The following is a 13,543-nucleotide window of genomic DNA, read 5'->3' on the forward strand; positions in this document are numbered from 1 at the left end:
ACAGGTCACAAATAGTGTTTTCTAAGCGAGAGAAGGCCAAATTAACACTTCATGCATAACTCCTCTATTTTGATGAAAACTCACTGAAATCCACATGTAACTTCAAGTTTATGCATCTTTCTATGCTTTCAGGTTGAAACTTGACTGAAAACAAACTTTTAAAAAAAGTTATGGCTGTTTTGTGTCACAGGTCACAAATAGTGTTTTCTCAGCGAGAGAAGGCCAAAATGAACACTTCATGCAGAACTCCTGTATTTTGAGGAAAACTCACTGAAATAAAGCTGTAACTTCAAGTTTATGCATCTTTCTATGCTTTCAGGTTGAAACTTGACTCAAAACTCACTTTGAACAAAAGTTATGGCTGTTTTGTGTCACAGGTCACAAATCGCGTTTTCTCAGCGAGAGAAAGCCAAAATGAACACTTCTTGCAGAACTCCTGTATTTTGATGAAAACTCACTGAAATCCACCTGTAACTTCAAGTTTATGCATCTTTCTATGCTTTCAGGTTGAAACTTGACTGAAAAATCACTTTGAAAAAAAGTTATGGCTGTTTTTGTATCACAGGTCACAAAAAGTGTTTTCTCAGCGAGAGAAAGCCAAAATGAACACTTCATGCACATCTCCTGTATTTTGATGAAAACTCACTGAAATCAAGCTGTAACTTCAAGTTTATGCATCTTTCTATGCTTTCAGGTTGAAACTTGACTGAAAACAAACTTTTAAAAAAAGTTATGGCTGTTTTGTGTCACAAGTCACAAATAGCGTTTTCTCAGCGAGAGAAGGCCAAAATGAACACTTCTTGCAGAACTCCTGTATTTTGATGAAAACTCACTGAAATCAAGCTGTAAATTCAAGTTTCTGCATCTTTCTATGCTTTCAGGTTGAAACTAGACTGAAAACTCACTGTGAACAAAAGTTATGGCTGTTTTGTGTCACAGATCACAAATAGGGTTTTCTCAGTGAGAGAAGGCCAAATTGAACACTTCTTGCAGAACTCCTGTATTTTGATGAAAACTCACTGAAATCCACCTTTTACTTCTCTTTTATGCATCTTTCTATGCTTTCAGGTTGAAACTTGACCGAAAACTCACATTGAACAAAAGTTATGGCTGTTTTGTATCACAGGTCACAAATATGGTTTTCTCAGCGAGAGAAGGCAAAAATGAAAACTTCATTCATAACTCCTGTATTTTTTGGAAAACTGCATGAAATCCACCTGTAACTTCAAGTTTATGCATCTTTCTATGCTTTCAGGTTGAAACTTGACTGAAAAATCACTTTGAACAAAAGTTATGGCTGTTTTGTATCACAGGTCATAAATATGGTTTTCTCAGCGAGAGAAGTCCAAAATGAACACTTCATGCAGAACTCCTGTATTTTGATGAAAACTCACTGAAATCCAACTGTAACTTCAAAGTTATGCATCTTTCTATGCGTTCAGGTAAAAACTTGACTGAAAACTCACTTTGAACAAAAATTATGGCATTTTTGTATCACAGGTCACAAATAGTGTTTTCTCAGCGAGAGAAGGCCAAAATGAACACTTCATGCATAACTCCTGTATTTTGAGGAAAACTGACTGAAATCCACCTGTCACTTCAAGTTTATGCATCTTTCTATGCTTTCAGGTGAAACTTTCACTTTGAAGTCAATTTGAAAAAAAATTACGACTTTGATGATCACTGTTCATGAAGACTGTTTTCAAAACAAAAGAAGACAATTTAAACATTTCATGCAGAACTCCATTAGTTTGAGCAAAGCTGGCTTAAAAGCACCTGTTACTTCAAAGGTTTTCATCACTCTGTGTTTTCAGTTTTGAAGTTCACTGAAAGGTCAGTGTTATCAAGAGTTCCAGCATTTGTGATCACAGGTCACACAATGCCTTGTACCAGCGAGAGTCCTCTGGAGTGAACACTTCTTGCTGAACTCCCTTATTTTCAGGAAAACTGACTGAAATCCACCTGTAACTTCTCTTTAATGCATCTTTCTATGCTTTCAGGTTGAAACTTGACTGAAAACTCACTTTGAACAAAAGTTATGGCTGTTTTGTATCACAGGTCACAAATAGCGTTTTCTCAGCGAGAGAAGGCCAAAATGAACACTTCATGCATAACTCCTTTATTTTGAGGAAAACTGAGTGAAATCCACCTTTTACTTCTCTTTTATGAATCTTTCTATGCTTTCAGGTTGAAACTTGACCGAAAACTCACATTGAACAAAAGTTATGGCTGTTTTGTATCACAGGTCACAAATAGTGTTTTCTCAGCGAGAGAAGGCCAAAATGAAAACTTCATTCATAACTCCTGTATTTTTTGGGAAACTGCATGAAATCCACCTGTGACTTCAAGTTTATGCATCTTTCTATGCTTTCAGGTTGAAACTTGACTGAAAAATCACTTTGAACAAAAGTTATGGCTGTTTTGTATCACAGGTCACAAATATGGTTTTCTCAGCGAGAGAAGGCCAAAATGAAAACTTCATTCATAACTCCTGTATTTTTTGGAAAACTGCATGAAATCCACCTGTAACTGGAAGTTTATGCATCTTTCTATGCTTTCAGGTTGAAACTTGACTGAAAACTCAATTCGAAAAATTTATGGCTGTTTTGTATCAAAGGTCACAAATAAGGTTTTCTCAGCGAGAGAAGGCCAAAATGAAAACTTCTTGCATAACTCCTGTATTTTTTGGAAAACTGACTGAAATCCACCTGTAAATTCAAGTTTATGCATCTTTCTACGCTTCCAGGTTGAAACTTGACTGAAAACTCACTTTGAACAAAAGTTATGACTGTTTTGCTTCACAAGTCACAAATAGCGTTTTCTCAGCGAGAGAAGGCCAAAATGAACACTTCATGCAGAATTCCTGTATTTTGATGAAAACTCACTGAAATCCACCTGTAACTTCAAGTTTATGCATCTTTCTATGCTTTCAGGTTGAAACTTGACTGAAAAATCACTTTGAACAAAAGTTATGGCTGTTTTGTATCACAGGTCACAAATATGGTTTTCTCAGCGAGAGAAGGCCAAAATGAAAACTTCATTCATAACTCCTGTATTTTTTGGAAAACTGCATGAAATCCACCTGTAACTGGAAGTTTATGCATCTTTCTATGCTTTCAGGTTGAAACTTGACTGAAAACTCAATTCGAAAAATTTATGGCTGTTTTGTATCAAAGGTCACAAATAAGGTTTTCTCAGCGAGAGAAGGCCAAAATGAAAACTTCTTGCATAACTCCTGTATTTTTTGGAAAACTGACTGAAATCCACCTGTAACTTCAAGTTTATGCATCTTTCTATGCATTCAGGTTGAAACTTGACTGAAAACTCACTTTGAACAAAAGTTATGACTGTTTTGCATCACAAGTCACAAATAGCTTTTTCTCAGCGAGAGAAGGCCAAAATGAACACTTCATGCAGAACTCCTGTATTTTGATGAAAACTCACTGAAATCCACCTGTAACTTCAAGTTTATGCATCTTTCTATGCTTTCAGGTTGAAACTTGACTGAAAACTCACTTTGAACAAAAGTTATGGCTGTTTTGTGTCGCAGGTCACAAATAGCGTTTTCTCAGCGAGAGAAGGCCAAAAGGAACACTTCATGCAGAACTCCTGTATTTTGATGAAAACTCACTGAAATCCACCTGTAACTTCAAGTTTATGCATCTTTCTATGCTTTCAGGTTGAAACTTGACTGAAAACTCACTTTGAACAAAAGTTATGGCTGTTTTGTGTCGCAGGTCACAAATAGCGTTTTCTCAGAAAGAGAAGGCCAAAATGAACACTTCATGCAGAACTCCTTTATTTTGAGGAAAACTCAATGAAATCAAGCTGTAACTTCAGGTTTATGCATCTTTCTATGCTTTCAGGTTGAAACTAGTGTGAAAACTCACTTTGAACAAGAGTTATGGCTGTTTTGTGTCACAGGTCACAAATAGCGTTTTCGCAGCGAGAGAAGGCCAAAATGAACACTTCATGCAGAACTCCTGTATTTTGAGGAAAACTGAGTGAAATCCACCTTTTACTTCTCTTTTATGAATCTTTCTATGCTTTCAGGTTGAAACTTGACCGAAAACTCACTTTGAACAAAAGTTATGGCTGTTTTGTATCACAGGTCACAAATATGGTTTTCTCAGCGAGAGAAGGCCAAAATGAAAACTTCATTCATAACTCCTGTATTTTTTGGAAAACTGCATGAAATCCACCTGTAACTGGAAGTTTATGCATCTTTCTATGCTTTCAGGTTGAAACTTGACTGAAAACTCAATTCGAAAAATTTATGGCTGTTTTGTATCAAAGGTCACAAATAAGGTTTTCTCAGCGAGAGAAGGCCAAAATGAAAACTTCTTGCATAACTCCTGTATTTTTTGGAAAACTGACTGAAATCCACCTGTAACTTCAAGTTTATGCATCTTTCTATGCATTCAGGTTGAAACTTGACTGAAAACTCACTTTGAACAAAAGTTATGACTGTTTTGCTTCACAAGTCACAAATAGCGTTTTCTCAGCGAGAGAAGGCAAAAAAGAACACTTCATGCAGAACTCCTGTATTTTGATGAAAACTCACTGAAATCCACCTGTAACTTCAAGTTTATGCATCTTTCTATGCTTTCAGGTTGAAACTTGACTGAAAACTCACTTTGAACAAAAGTTATGGCTGTTTTGTGTCGCAGGTCACAAATAGCGTTTTCTCAGCGAGAGAAGGCCAAAAGGAACACTTCATGCAGAACTCCTGTATTTTGAGGAAAACTCACTGAAATCAAGCTGTAACTTCAAGTTTATGCATCTTTCTATGCTTTCAGGTTGAAACTTGACTGAAAACTCACTTTGAACAAAAGTTATGGCTGTTTTGTGTCGCAGGTCACAAATAGCGTTTTCTCAGAAAGAGAAGGCCAAAATGAACACTTCATGCAGAACTCCTTTATTTTGAGGAAAACTCAATGAAATCAAGCTGTAACTTCAGGTTTATGCATCTTTCTATGCTTTCAGGTTGAAACTAGTGTGAAAACTCACTTTGAACAAGAGTTATGGCTGTTTTGTGTCACAGGTCACAAATAGCGTTTTCGCAGCGAGAGAAGGCCAAAATGAACACTTCATGCAGAACTCCTGTATTTTGAGGAAAACTGAGTGAAATCCACCTTTTACTTCTCTTTTATGAATCTTTCTATGCTTTCAGGTTGAAACTTGACCGAAAACTCACATTGAACAAAAGTTATGGCTGTTTTGTATCACAACTCACAAATAGTGTTTTCTCAGCGAGAGAAGGCCAAAATGAAATCTTCATTCATAACTCCTGTATTTTTTGGAAAACTGCATGAAATCCACCTGTAACTTCAAGTTTATGCATCTTTCTATGCTTTCAGGTTGAAACTTGACTGAAAAATCACTTTGAACAAAAGTTATGGCTGTTTTGTATCACAGGTCACAAATATGGTTTTCTCAGCGAGAGAAGGCCAAAATGAAAACTTCATTCATAACTCCTGTATTTTTTGGAAAACTGCATGAAATCCACCTGTAACTGGAAGTTTATGCATCTTTCTATGCTTTCAGGTTGAAACTTGACTGAAAACTCAATTCGAAAAATTTATGGCTGTTTTGTATCACAGGTCACAAATAAGGTTTTCTCAGCGAGAGAAGGCCAAAATGAAAACTTCTTGCATAACTCCTGTATTTTTTGGAAAACTGACTGAAATCCACCTGTAAATTCAAGTTTATGCATCTTTCTACGCTTCCAGGTTGAAACTTGACTGAAAACTCACTTTGAACAAAAGTTATGACTGTTTTGCTTCACAAGTCACAAATAGCGTTTTCTCAGCGAGAGAAGGCCAAAATGAACACTTCATGCAGAACTCCTGTATTTTGATGAAAACTCACTGAAATCCACCTGTAACTTCAAGTTTATGCATCTTTCTATGCTTTCAGGTTGAAACTTGGCTGAAAACTCACTTTGAACAAAAGTTATGGCTGTTTTGTGTCGCAGGTCACAAATAGCGTTTTCTCAGCGAGAGAAGGCCAAAAGGAACACTTCATGCAGAACTCCTGTATTTTGAGGAAAACTCACTGAAATCAAGCTGTAACTTCAAGTTTATGCATCTTTCTATGCTTTCAGGTTGAAACTTGACTGAAAACTCACTTTGAACAAAAGTTATGGCTGTTTTGTATCACAGGTCACAAATATGGTTTTCTCAGCGAGAGAAGGCCAAAATGAAAACTTCATTAATAACTCCTGTATTTTTTGGAAAACTGCTTGAAATCCACCTGTAACTTCAAGTTTATGCATCTTTCTATGCTTTCAGGTTGAAACTTGACTGAAAAATCACTTTGAACAAAAGTTATGGCTGTTTTGTATCACAGGTCACAAATATGGTTTTCTCAGCGAGAGAAGGCCAAAATGAAAACTTCATTCATAACTCCTGTATTTTTTGGAAAACTGCATGAAATCCACCTGTAACTGGAAGTTTATGCATCTTTCTATGCTTTCAGGTTGAAACTTGACTGAAAACTCAATTCGAAAAATTTATGGCTGTTTTGTATCAAAGGTCACAAATAAGGTTTTCTCAGCGAGAGAAGGCCAAAATGAAAACTTCTTGCATAACTCCTGTATTTTTTGGAAAACTGACTGAAATCCACCTGTAACTTCAAGTTTATACATCTTTCTATGCTTCCAGGTTGAAACTTGACTGAAAACTCACTTTGAACAAAAGTTATGACTGTTTTGCTTCACAAGTCACAAATAGCGTTTTCTCAGCGAGAGAAGGCCAAAATGAACACTTCATGCAGAACTCCTGTATTTTGATGAAAACTCACTGAAATCCACCTGTAACTTCAAGTTTATGCATCTTTCTATGCTTTCAGGTTGAAACTTGACTGAAAACTCACTTTGAACAAAAGTTATGGCTGTTTTGTGTCGCAGGTCACAAATAGCGTTTTCTCAGCGAGAGAAGGCCAAAAGGAACACTTCATGCAGAACTCCTGTATTTTGAGGAAAACTCACTGAAATCAAGCTGTAACTTCAAGTTTATGCATCTTTCTATGCTTTCAGGTTGAAACTTGACTGAAAACTCACTTTGAACAAAAGTTATGGCTGTTTTGTGTCGCAGGTCACAAATAGCGTTTTCTCAGTAAGAGAAGGCCAAAATGAGCACTTCATGCAGAACTCCTTTATTTTGAGGAAAACTCAATGAAATCAAGCTGTAACTTCAAGTTTATGCATCTTTCTATGCTTTCAGGTTGAAACTAGAGTGAAAACTCACTTTGAACAAGAGTTATGGCTGTTTTGTGTCACAGGTCACAAATAGCGTTTTCGCAGCGAGAGAAGGCCAAAATGAACACTTCATGCAGAACTCCTGTATTTTGATGAAAACTCACTGAAATCCACCTCTAACTTCAAGTTCATGCATCTTTCTATGCTTTCAGATTGAAACTTGACTGAACACTCACTTTGAAGAAAAGTTATGCCATTTTTGTGTCACAGGTCACAAATAGTGTTTTCTCAGCGAGAGAAGGCCACAATGAACACTTCATGCACAATTCCTGTATTTTGAGGAAAACTCACTGAAATCAAGCCGTAACTTCAAGTTTATGCATCTTTCTATGCTTTCAGGTTGAAACTTGTCTGAAAACTCACTTTGAACAAAAGTTATGGCTGTTTTTTGTCACAGGTCACAAATAGCGTTTTCTCAGCGAGAGAAGGCCAAAAGGAACACTTCATGCAGAACTCCTGTATTTTGAGGAAAACTCACTGAAATCAAGCTGTAACTTCAAGTTTATGCATCTTTCTATGCTTTCAGGTTGAAACTTGACTGAAAACTCACTTTGAACAAAAGTTATGGCTGTTTTGTATCACAGGTCACAAATATGGTTTTCTCAGCGAGAGAAGGCCAAAATGAAAACTTCATTAATAACTCCTGTATTTTTTGGAAAACTGCTTGAAATCCACCTGTAACTTCAAGTTTATGCATCTTTCTATGCTTTCAGGTTGAAACTTGACTGAAAAATCACTTTGAACAAAAGTTATGGCTGTTTTGTATCACAGGTCACAAATATGGTTTTCTCAGCGAGAGAAGGCCAAAATGAAAACTTCATTCATAACTCCTGTATTTTTTGGAAAACTGCATGAAATCCACCTGTAACTGGAAGTTTATGCATCTTTCTATGCTTTCAGGTTGAAACTTGACTGAAAACTCAATTCGAAAAATTTATGGCTGTTTTGTATCAAAGGTCACAAATAAGGTTTTTCTAAGCGAGAGAAGGCCAAAATGAAAACTTCTTGCATAACTCCTGTATTTTTTGGAAAACTGACTGAAATCCACCTGTAACTTCAAGTTTATGCATCTTTCTATGCTTCCAGGTTGAAACTTGACTGAAAACTCACTTTGAACAAAAGTTATGACTGTTTTGCTTCACAAGTCACAAATAGCGTTTTCTCAGCGAGAGAAGGCCAAAATGAACACTTCAATCAGAACTCCTGTATTTTGATGAAAACTCACTGAAATCCACCTGTAACTTCAAGTTTATGCATCTTTCTATGCTTTCAGGTTGAAACTTGACTGAAAACTCACTTTGAACAAAAGTTATGGCTGTTTTGTGTCGCAGGTCACAAATAGCGTTTTCTCAGCGAGAGAAGGCCAAAAGGAACACTTCATGCAGAACTCCTGTATTTTGAGGAAAACTCACTGAAATCAAGCTGTAACTTCAAGTTTATGCATCTTTCTATGCTTTCAGGTTGAAACTTGACTGAAAACTCACTTTGAACAAAAGTTATGGCTGTTTTGTGTCGCAGGTCACAAATAGCGTTTTCTCAGTAAGAGAAGGCCAAAATGAGCACTTCATGCAGAACTCCTTTATTTTGAGGAAAACTCAATGAAATCAAGCTGTAACTTCAAGTTTATGCATCTTTCTATGCTTTCAGGTTGAAACTAGAGTGAAAAGTCACTTTGAACAAGAGTTATGGCTGTTTTGTGTCACAGGTCACAAATAGCGTTTTCGCAGCGAGAGAAGGCCAAAATGAACACTTCATGCAGAACTCCTGTATTTTGATGAAAACTCACTGAAATCCACCTCTAACTTCAAGTTCATGCATCTTTCTATGCTTTCAGATTGAAACTTGACTGAACACTCACTTTGAAGAAAAGTTATGCCATTTTTGTGTCACAGGTCACAAATAGTGTTTTCTCAGCGAGAGAAGGCCACAATGAACACTTCATGCACAATTCCTGTATTTTGAGGAAAACTCACTGAAATCAAGCCGTAACTTCAAGTTTATGCATCTTTCTATGCTTTCAGGTTGAAACTTGTCTGAAAACTCACTTTGAACAAAAGTTATGGCTGTTTTTTGTCACAGGTCACAAATAGCGTTTTCTCAGCGAGAGAAGGCCAAAAGGAACACTTCATGCAGAACTCCTGTATTTTGAGAAAAACTCACTGAAATCAAGCTGTAACTTCAAGTTTATTCATCTTTCTATGCTTTCAGGTTGAAACTAGAGTGAAAACTCACTTTGAACAAGAGTTATGGCTGTTTTGTGTCACAGGTCACAAATAGTGTTTTCTCAGCGAGAGAAGGCAAAAATGAACACTTCATGCAGAACTCCTGTATTTTGCGGAAAACTCACTGAAATCCAACTGTAATTTCAAGTATTTGCATCTTTCTATGCTTTCAGGTTGAAACTTGACTGAAAACTCACTTTGAACAAAAGTTATGGCTGTTTTGTGTCACATGTCACAAATAGCGTTTTCTCAGCGAGAGAAGGCCAAAATGAACACTTCATGCATAACTCCTGTATTTTGAGGAAAACTCACTGAAATCCACCTGTAACTTCAAGTTTATGCATCTTTCTATGCTTTCAGGTTGAAACTTGACTGAAAACTCACTTTGAAGAAAAGTTATGGCATTTTTGTATCACAGGTCACAAATAGTGTTTTCTCAGCGAGAGAAGGCCAAAATGAACACTTCATGCAGAACTCCTGTATTTTGAGGAAAACTGCATGAAATCCACCTATGACTTCAAGTTTATGCATCTTTCTATTCTTTCAGGTTGAAACTTGACTGAAAACTCACTTTGAAGAAAAGTTATGGCATTTTTGTATCACATTTCACAAATAATGTTTTCTCAGCGAGAGAAGGCCAAAATAAACACTTCATGCAGAACTCCTGTATTTTGATGAAAACTCACTGAAATCCACCTGTAAGTTCAAGTTTATGCATCTTTCTATGCTTTCAGGTTGAAACTTGACTGAAAACTCACTTTGAAGAAAAGTTATGGCATTTTTGTATCACAGGTCACAAATAGTGTTTTCTCAGCGAGAGAAGGCCAAAATGAACACTTCATGCAGAACTCTTGTATTTTGAGGAAAACTCACTGACATCTAGCTGTAACTTCAAGTTTATGCATTTTTCTATGCTTTCAGGTTGAAACTTGACTGAAAACCCACTTTGAAAAAAAGTTATGGCCGTTTTGTGTCACAGGTCACAAATAGCGTTTTCTCAGCGAGAGAAGGCCAAAATGAAGACTTCATGCAGAACTCCTGTATTTTGATGAAAACTCACTGAAATCCACCTGTAACTTCAAGTTTATGCATCTTTCTATGCTTTCAGGTTGAAACTTGACTGAAAAATTACTTTGAACAAAAGTTATGGCTGTTTTGTGTCACAGGTCACAAATAGTGTTTTCTCAGCGAGAGAAGGCCAAAATGAAGACTTCATGCATAACTCCTGTATTTTGAGGAAAACTGCCTGAAATCCACCTCTAACTTCAAGTTTATGCATCTTTCTATGCTTTCAGGTTGAAAATTGACTGAAAACTCACTTTGAACAAAAGTTATGGGGGTTTTGTATCACAGGTCACAAATAGTGTTTTCTCAGCGAGAGAAGGCCAAAATGAACACTTCATGCATAACTCCTGTATTTTGAAGAAAACTGACTGAAATCTACCTCTAACTTAAATATTATGAATCTTTCTATTCTTTCAGGTTGAAACTTGACTGAAAACTAACTTTGAACAAAAGTTATGGCTGTTTAGTATCATAGGTCACAAATAGCGTTTTCTCAGCGAGAGAAGGCCAAAATGAACACTTCATGCATAACTCCTGTATTTTGAGGAAAACTGCATGAAATCCACCTCTAACTTCAAGTTTATTGATCTTTCTATGCTTTCAGGTTGAAACTTGATGAAAACTCACTTTGAACAAAAGTTATGGCTGTTTTGTATCACAGGTCAGAAATAGTGTTTTCTCAGCGAGAGAAGGCCAAAATGAAAATTTCATGTATACCTCCTGTATTTTGAGGAAAACTGCATAAAATCCACCTGTAACTTCACTTTTATACATATTTCTATGCTTTCATGTTGAAACTTGACTGAAAATTCACTTTGAACAAAAGTTATGGCTTTTTTGTATCACAGGTCACAAAAAGCCTTTTCTCAGTGAGAGAAGGCCAAAATGAACACTTCATGTATAACTCCAGTATTTTGAGGAAAACTGCCTGAAATCAACCTCTAACTTCTCTTTTATGCATCTTTCTATGCTTTCAGGTTGAAACTTGACTGAAAACTCCCTTTGAAAAAAAGTTATGGCTGTTTTGTATCACAGGTCACAAAAAGCGTTTTGTCAGCGAGAGAAGGCTAAAATGAACACTTCATGCATAACTCCTGTATTTTGAGGGAAACTGCCTGAAATCAACCTCTAACTTCTCTTTTATGCATCTTTCTATGCTTTCAGGTTGAAACGACTAAAAACTCACTTTAAACAAAAGTTATGGCTGTTTTGTATCACAGGTCACAAATAGTGTTTTCTCAGCGAGAGAAAGCCAAAATGAACACTTCATGCATAACTCCTGTATTTTGAGGAAAACTGCCTTAAATCCACCTCTAACTTCAAATATATGCATCTTTCTATGCTTTCAGGTTGAAACTTGACTGAAAACTCACTTTGAACAAAAGTTATGACTGTTTTGTATCACAGGTCACAAATAGCGTTTTCTCAACGAGAGAAGGTCAAAATGAACACTTCATGCATAACTCCTGTATTTTGAAGAAAACTGACTGAAATCCACCTCTAACTTAAATATTATGAATCTTTCTATTCTTTCAGGTTGAAACTTGATGAAAACTAACTTTGAACACAAGTTATGGCTGTTTTGTATCACAGGTCAGAAATAGTGTTTTCTCAGCGAGAGAAGGCCAAAATGAAAATTTCATGTATAACTCCTGTATTTTGAGGAAAACTGCATAAAATCCACCTGTAACTTCACTTTTATACATATTTCTATGCTTTCAGGTTGAAACTTGACTGAAAATTCACTTTGAACAAAAGTTATGGCTTTTTTGTATCACAGGTCACAAAAAGCGTTTTCTCAGTGAGAGAAGGCCAAAATGAAAACTTCATGCATAACTCCTGTATTTTTAGGAAAACTGCCTGAAATCCACGTCTAACTTCAAGTTTATGCATCTTTCTATGCTTTCAGGTTGAAACTTGACTGAAAACTCACTTTGAACAAAAGTTATGGCTGTTTTGTATCACAGTTCACAAATAGTGTTTTCTCAGCGAGAGAAGGCCAAAATGAACACTTCATTTATAACTCCTGTATTTTGAGGAAAACTACCTGAAATCCACCTCTAACTTAAATATTATGCATCTTTCTATGCTTTCAGGTTGAAACTTGACTGAAAACTCACTTTGAACAAAAGTTATGGCTGTTTTGTATCACAGGTCACAAATAGTGTTTTCTCAGCGAGAGAAGGCCAAAATGAACACTTCATGCATAACTCCTGTATTTTGAGGAAAACTGCCTGAAATCCACCTCGAACTTCTCTTTTATGCATCTTTCTATGCTTTCAGGTTGAAACTTGACTGAAAACTCACTTTGAACAAAAGTAATGGCTGTGTTGTATCACAGGTCACAAATAGCGTTTTCTCAGGGAGAGAAGGCAAAAATGAAAATTTCATGTATAACTCCTGTATTTTGAGGAAAACTGCATAAAATCCACCTGTAACTTCACTTTAATACATATTTCTATGCTTTCAGGTTGAAACTTGACTGAAAACTCACTTTGAACAAAAGTTATGGCTGTGTTGTATCACAGGTCACAAATAGCGTTTTCTCAACGAGAGAAGGTCAAAATGAACACTTCATGCATAACTCCTGTATTTTGAAGAAAACTGACTGAAATCCACCTCTAACTTAAATATTATGAATCTTTCTATTCTTTCAGGTTGAAACTTGATGAAAACTAACTTTGAACACAAGTTATGGCTGTTTTGTATCACAGGTCAGAAATAGTGTTTTCTCAGCGAGAGAAGGCCAAAATGAAAATTTCATGTATAACTCCTGTATTTTGAGGAAAACTGCATAAAATCCACCTGTAACTTCACTTTTATACATATTTCTATGCTTTCAGGTTGAAACTTGACTGAAAATTCACTTTGAACAAAAGTTATGGCTTTTTTGTATCACAGGTCACAAAAAGCGTTTTCTCAGTGAGAGAAGGCCAAAATGAAAACTTCATGCATAACTCCTGTATTTTTAGGAAAACTGCCTGAAATCCACGTC

The sequence above is a fragment of the Aulostomus chinensis genome, unplaced genomic scaffold, assembly GCF_037954235.1.
Source record: "Aulostomus chinensis isolate RoL2024-O1b breed Wild unplaced genomic scaffold, RoL_Achi_v1.0 HiC_scaffold_28, whole genome shotgun sequence".
Lineage (NCBI taxonomy): Eukaryota > Metazoa > Chordata > Actinopteri > Syngnathiformes > Aulostomidae > Aulostomus > Aulostomus chinensis.